General features: G+C 38.3%; 1 pseudogene; it reads left to right on the top strand.

The window, feature by feature from the left end:
- The first annotated feature begins 2,759 nt into the window (after positions 1–2,759).
- LOC111541576 lies at positions 2,760–4,026 on the top strand (annotated as a pseudogene).
- Positions 4,027–7,574: the final 3,548 nt, after the last annotated feature.

Here is a 7,574-nt window from a genome sequence, read left to right as displayed (position 1 = left end):
GGGTTTATAATCTCACAACTAAGAACAGGGTCCCTCCAAACTCTTGGAAATGTACACCCATTGTTAAGTTTTACTTAAGGTAAAGCTAACTAGGGAAATTTTTCTCCAGAAGAAGATGGCATCCTTTATGTGAACAGCTTTTCACAAGATCACAGATCAAGATTTCTACTATCATGAGACTCTTATCTTTGAATATTTTTTCCTTGCTTATGCCTTTATGAACAATAGAAGTGAAAAGGGGGTCTGTTATGTGCACTTACGGAGTATACTTTTATTTGTGAAGGATTTTACAGCTGACCTTATACATGGATAACCTTATACTTTGATAGAGGTGAAGGCTCAGTGTATGTGAGAAACTTTAATGGTACATATGTTGCCTCACAATCAGTCAGAAACAGAACACTGGTTCACTCCTCTCAACCCACATCATCAGTTAAAGAGAACATTGCCAGGGGGCCTTCACTCTTCTAGAAGGGCATCATTTGTTAGGTCCTTTTTCCATGGTTTGGAATAAAAGAGGCAATGAATAGAAATGTATGCCTCATAATAGACTCTATAGCGGATTCTGCTGTGAAGACTATACTTACACAACAGACTTTAAGTTCTCTTGGGAAAGTTATACTAAATAATAGAATTGGCTAAACAGAGAAGTATCTGTGCAGCTGCTGGCACTTATGGCCTATGGAGAAGACATCAGGTATTGTAGAGATTCAGTTGCAGGGAATTAATGAAAAGACCACTTAGTTAAGCAAGTAGACTCTTTAGCTCATTCTTTGATCTATTCAGTATTAGGTGGTTTGGTTTATGGGGACCCTGGGTAAGGAACATACTCCAAACTTTTGGTATTATCCTTCCAATAGTCATAATAGTCTTCCTGATGTTCTGTATTCTCTGAAAGGTTTTAAATGTTTGCATGCAGCCATCTCTAGAATGACAAATGATATCTCGTCAGATACCATGCAGAGCTGAAAGAAACGTGCAACAATGAGGATGCCGTAACCTATGAATGACATGCTGAGACTGGAAACCTAAAATGATGGTACCTGAGAGTGGTGCTAAGGCCCTAAGTTTCAGTCACACCTAAGTGAAAACCTGGCTGAAATGGGGAACTTTCTTAAACAAAATTATGGTAGGCCATTGTTTTGGACTAAGCTCATACACTAGGCCCCAAGAGACCAAACCAAACCAAAATGGAGTCACTCATGCTAAATGTGACATAATCAAACTAAGACATTAAGGAAACACATAGATCCTAGAACAGAAGAGGTTTTGTTTTGCTCCTGTAAAGAAGATGTTCCAGTATAAGGGATACCCTCAAGTCCTTGTTTTTGCCTTTGAAAAATTCACTGTTCTACTGTTTCTCAGTAGTTTTCAAGACCAAATAAGTATGTTTGCAATGGTAATAGTGACATCAATGACTAAAGGTTTAGTCAATCTTTCAAAATTGAGAAAATGACCAAAAGGGGGCAATTGTTAAAGTGAACTAAATATAGCCTAAGAAGGGCTCCACAATTCTGTATTTGAGTCCTTGTGGAAGAACCACAACCTAACTTAATAAGTAGACAAGACTAGAAACCAAATTTAAGAGTATGTGCCTGTAACAACAGCTGAGTCTTGGTCAATCCCAGCAGTCATACTTCAACCATTCCTACACTGCTGAGTGTTCAAACCATGTTCAAATAATGCAAACATCAACCTGTAACCAATCTAACTATTTTTGTACCTCACTTCCAATTTTTGTATGTCACTTTACTTTTTTGTCTATAAATTTGTTCTGACCATGAGACCCTGAATCTGCTGTGATTCTGGGGACTGCCTGCTTCGTGAATTGTTTATTGTTTAATTAAATTTAATTCAGCTGAAGTTTTTCTTTTAACAGTCCTACAAAATCTTCACTGGCTAAGCTGTAAGAGGAGGCCTTCAGGTGATGTTTAATATATCAAGTTTTTATTTTTAATAGGTAGTCTATACTTGGATATCAAGAGCCTGTTTTGAGCATAGTATATTGGACACAGTGGATCTTGAATTCAACAGGGTGCTTGATACCCTTGGTAGGATAGCTGGATTAAATGTAACTTGCTGGAAGTGTCTGATTAGAGTAAAGTAAATGTAGTGGAAAAGTTCTAGCGGCAAGTTATAGATTTGGTAATTGTACCCTTACCCAACTTTGGTAGAAATTGGATTGGCATTTGTTACAACACATCATATTAGTTGTTCATATTCCTGCTTCCTCTCCAACATCCACTCATTAATTCCCAAGGCATCACGGACTTGAACTGTGCCAGGCACAGTGCTGATTCTGAGTGTCACAGTGGGAAACTGGCCAGCTGTGGTCCCTCTGTCATGGAATTTATAGTTTTATAAAGTCTTTCAAGGCAGAAAATAGGTCTTATTTAATTGTATTCAAATGAACACAATAGATGCTTAACAAATATTTATGAATCTTGATTGAAATTTTGTAGGGTATATATATATGTCACATTTTCCAAATTTTGGATGCTGTTGGAGATATACTCAATATATTGAATAAGGGATTATAGATCTAAAAGATTTTTAAATCTCAATTTTTCAATCTGGAATTGCAGTGAATAAGACTGAATTTTTAGAGATGTGATTTAAGAAACACTCAAGGTAGAAATGGCCCCGAGTAAGGCCTGGCCTGCAGCCAAGGGGAACTGTAGGCTGCCTGGCCTGGTTGGTCAGTGCCAGGGCTGGGCTAAGAAATCATGGTACCAAGAAACACCAGTATTTAAGAGATGATGGCATCTGAAACCCACAATGTTAAAAAGCAGAACTTTTGAAGTAATATTCAGGATCATTTCATTGATGGACTAGGAAAAGCATTTCTAATTTCATTAATAAGAACAAGAAGGAAGTTAAGAAATCGCAACAGTTAGCAGTTTATATAAATAGAAGAGTTGGACAAGCTGTGAAAAGTCCAGATAAAATTATGTAAGGTAATCTAGCCAGGCACAGTGGCTCACGCCTGTAATCCCAGCACTTTGGGAGACCAAGGTGGGTGGATCACGAGATAGAAGATCGAGACCATCCTGGCTAACATGCTGAAACCCTGTCTCTACTAAAAATACAAAAAAATAGCCGGTCATGGTGGCTGGCACCTGTAGTCAGCCAGGGAGGCTGAGGCAGGAGAATGGCATGAATCCAGGAGGCGGAGCTTGCAGTGAGCCAAGATCGCACCATTGTACTCCAGTCTGGGCGACAGAGCGAGACTCTATCTCAAAAAAAAAAAAAAAAAAAAAAAACACACAAAAAATATGTAAGGTAATCGGTAATCTTTCATAGAAAGTTAGTTCATTATTCCTTTCTAAACCTCTGTTACAGGAAAAACAAACAAAACAAACAAAAACACACAGTCCCCTAGAAGTGGAACTGTGGCATGGCAAATAGAGAAAATGAACTGGTTTGTGCAGACCACCTGTCTGAAAAATTATACCAGAGTAGTCAAATATATTTGCTTAACCCCAGTGATTCCGATTTTTCAAAGACATAAAGCCCATCATCACAATACAGTCAGTATTTTTCTCAAGTTTCTCAGGATCATGAAACAAATGGCCCAAGTTTTGCTCAGCAGGAATTTGAAATTGAATGCAGCTTTAACTTTCTGGAGAAAGAAGTATACGTGAATTTGCATCTTGTTTGGTGAGAATAGAAGGTCTTGGTATTGCGGTAGATTGCCTTCCTGTGCTCACTGGTAGTTTATAGGGAGAAAAACAATATATCGTACTTGAAGGATGGGTAGTCTTGTTGCCTCTAGTAAATTCACTATGTAAAAGCAAATTTGAAAAATACCTAACATTTGGTTTAAACTGGCTTCAAGCAGTCATTAAAAGGTGGTGGTCAGAACTATTGTCCAAAACAGAAATTATAAATGATGGAAACATTCAGGCTTTAAAACAACAGTTAAATGGATTGTGGGGGCAGGAAAACCATCTTACTTTGGTTCCAGGATATACTGGTAATATAGCTAAGGAAGCAGATGCTTATTTATTACCAGTGAGAGATTGAATCTACTAAAGAGCATTTGTTTATTCAAAACATCCCTGGACTATATAATTTACAAGGAAAAAAAAAAAAAAAGATTTCTTCTGAGAGATGTGAACTGTGGAAGAAATTAAAATGATTTTTTTTTTATTTTAAAAAGCCACATAATAAAACCACTAATGAAACCGTAACAACCTACTTCACATAGAAGTGAAAAAATACTCAAAAGAAACAGCTTTAACTTTAGTGAGATGAAAGTACACTATGAAAAATGTTGACATTGCTCCATTTGGGGTTTTTATAGTTATTTGCTAACATTGTTTAAGAACTACTGGATGTTAATACAATCCTGCATAAAAATATAATTTATATTATGTGAAAAACTAAGAGAGGGCATATGGCTAGGAACCGTAAAGAGCAATCATCAGTAACTTTTTGAAGACTGTGTTTTATTGAAAAGACAAATACGTGTGGCTGTCATTTTGTATTTAAAAGAATGAAAGTTTAAAACATCATGGCAAAAATCAATCTTAAATATTTTTGTCCATACTAAGATACTGTGTGTGAGAAATGCCTATGATACCAGTATCTGTTTTAAAAAATTAAAACCAACTGTGCTTCTGGCATGATAAAATCATTAAATTAAATCAGGGGCTTATATTTATGTGGAGTGTTGTTGAAACATACCATTTTTAAAACTTGAAAACATCTGACCTTTGTGCCAGAATCATCATGTCATATACATATATGTATTTTTTTTTTTTTTTTTTTTGAGACGGAGTCTTGCTCTGCCGCCCAGGCTGGAGTGCAGTGGCCGGATCTCAGCTCACTGCAAGCTCCGCCTCCCGGGTTCACGCCATTCTCCTGTCTCAGCCTCCCGAGTAGCTGGGACTACAGGCGCCCTCCTCGTCGCCCGGCTAGTTTTTTTGTATTTTCTATTAGAGACGGGGTTTCACCGTATTAGCCCGGATGGTCTCGATCTCCTGACCTCGTGATCCGCCCGTCTCGGCCTCCCAAAGTGCTTACTCCTGTCCAACCCTATTTAAAGAAAAAGGTTAATATGTATCAGTATAAATGTTTAACTGGAAATGTACATGGAGTTGGCTAGTTTATTTCACTTTTTATTGTATATGGATTTCTAATATATCTCACTTCTATATCATTTAAACATTCCTGATTTGAGTAAATTCACTAAATACTTCTTTTTAAAAAAGCCCATTCAAGGTAGCTGTATAGCTACGGGATAAAGGACACATCCCCTTAATAGAAGTTTCTATGAAAATAACTTAATAATTTTGGTTAAATTTCAACTCTTTGACATAATTTAACTTCTACTATAACAATGAGTAAAATCTGAGATGGCACAAAAGTGTTTAGGTAAAAGGAAGGAGTAATTAAATTGTTAGAGTATAATCAGAGTTAAGTTTTTCACTCCAGAACTCACATTTTAAGAGAAATTCAAGGAAGTGCTGAAGGAATTAATGTTGGTTCTTCTGGTGAAGAGAACCAGAAGAGGAAAGCTAACTTTAAACACACTACAGATTCTCAAATGGAAGGTGAATCATATAAATATTGCATGACTCCAAATGGAATAAAATTATAAAGAATCAGACCCTTGACTCCTAGTATTAGAATCAGGAATACAGGAAGTTTCCAAACTGTCAGGTCACCCTATCCAGAGGAGGCCTATGTGAGAAAATGAAGGAAAGCCTGAAGACCAACTAGAGAGCCCTTACCTCACTAAGAGCTGAGTCCTAGTACCTGTTGTTAAAAAGAACGGGGAAGTCATTTGTGGGAGAAAAAGCTATATATCAGAAACCTGAAAAGCAAGACATTGAAGTGCTAAAATCACAGTGGTTTGTTTACAAACAATTGAGAGATTTAATAGAAATGGGGAATATGTTAAATGTAGAGTAAGTCGCCAGAGAGAGAAAAGGCTTGAATGGAGAAAATGCCCAGATTAGGGAAATCTTGTGGTTGCCATTTTCCAAACATGGAATTCTCTTTTTATGAGGTTCTAACTGTTAATGATATGGATAGGAGGCAGGGATACTAGGTAAAAAAAGGTGGGTCCCTGGCAAAGATCCCTCCATTAAGCCTGGAAACCTGTGGCCCTAAATGGGAACAGACATTTCTGTTTTCACACCCAAATGTTGCCTTTTGGCCCAGCACACCCACCTATCCTCTACCCATATGAACCCCAAACCTCAGGTTCCACAAGCAGAAGAGCAGGAGGAACAGAAGAGCAGCAGAGTGGCAGGGCAGCTTGACAAAGGAGAGAAGAGAAGGAGCATCTGAACGTTAGAGGAGTTCGGCCATGGGACGGCTGAACTCCAGGGGAAGATCATCTTCCCACTTCATCCCCTTTCCAGCTTCCCATCCATCTTGTTGGGAGCCACCTCCACCCAGCAATAAAACCCCTGCATTTGCCATCCTTCGGTTTTTCCATGTGATCTGACTCTTCCTGGACACCGGACAAGAACTCGGGGACCAAGAGGGTACTTAAGGTGTCTGTAGACAGCAGAGCTAAAAGAGCACTGTAACAAGCCCACTGGGGCTTTGGGAGTCACAGGCACCCACCCCTAGACACTACTGTGGACCTGGAGCCCCAAAGTGCTCACCTTGGCTCCTGCACCTGCTCGTCTGTGTGCTCTCCCTCCCATAAGTGGTTTGAGTGCGTGGCTGCTGAACAGACAAGCCACACCACTATTGTACATCCTGTGAGGGGGGACAGGGAACTCTCCCATTTCATTAATACCTTTGTGTATCAGGTATGGTTTCTTAAAGCAACATGATTCTTGGAGGGGCTAACACATAATTCAGTTTAATTTAACTACACATGTTTCAATAAGTAAAGTTCTTTAAATGTATGAGACTACCTGTTTCCCATTGCTGGAAGAATTCTGAGACAAGGTGTATCTCTGAATTCTTCAAAATGTGAGAGTTTTTCATAATGACGGTCTTAGAAAGGTTATTTCTTTCACACACTGCACTTTAAGTTTAGAGTTTGATGAGAACCTCAAAGTATGGAAGGAGTTGTATTTTGTACATTTGGAATTAAGATATCATTAGTCAATCCATCTATGTATAGGTTGCTTGCAATAACGCTGATATTTGCATTTCTGATTGTATAGATTTTTAAAAAATCTTTATTTTAATATGATGGTTTAGGTATTAATATATTTTATGTTTTACCTATGATTTTAAATCAGCATTTGGAAAAAATCTAGCAGCCAAGAATTTCTTAAACTACTAATGAAGTAAAGTGACATTGTTTATATCTTTTTTGTTTTGTTTTGTTTTGTTTTTTTGAGATGGAATCTCACTGAATTGTCCAGGCTGGAGTCCAGTAGCACATTCTTGGCTCACTGCAACCTCCACCTCACAGGTCTAAGTGATTCTTCTGCCTCAGCCTCCTGAGTAGCTGGCATTACAGGTGTGCACCCCCACACTCAGCTAATTTTTGTATTTTCAGTAGAGTCAGGGTTTCAGCATGTTGGTCAGGCTGATCTCGAACTCCTGACCTTGTGATTCGCCCTCCTTGGCCTCCCAAAGTGCTGGGATTATAGGCA

This window comes from Piliocolobus tephrosceles, chromosome 4, assembly GCF_002776525.5.
Source record: "Piliocolobus tephrosceles isolate RC106 chromosome 4, ASM277652v3, whole genome shotgun sequence".
In the NCBI taxonomy this organism is placed as follows: Eukaryota; Metazoa; Chordata; class Mammalia; order Primates; family Cercopithecidae; genus Piliocolobus; species Piliocolobus tephrosceles.
Note: the sequence above shows the minus strand (reverse complement) of the source record. Positions and strands in the feature narration are given on the sequence as shown.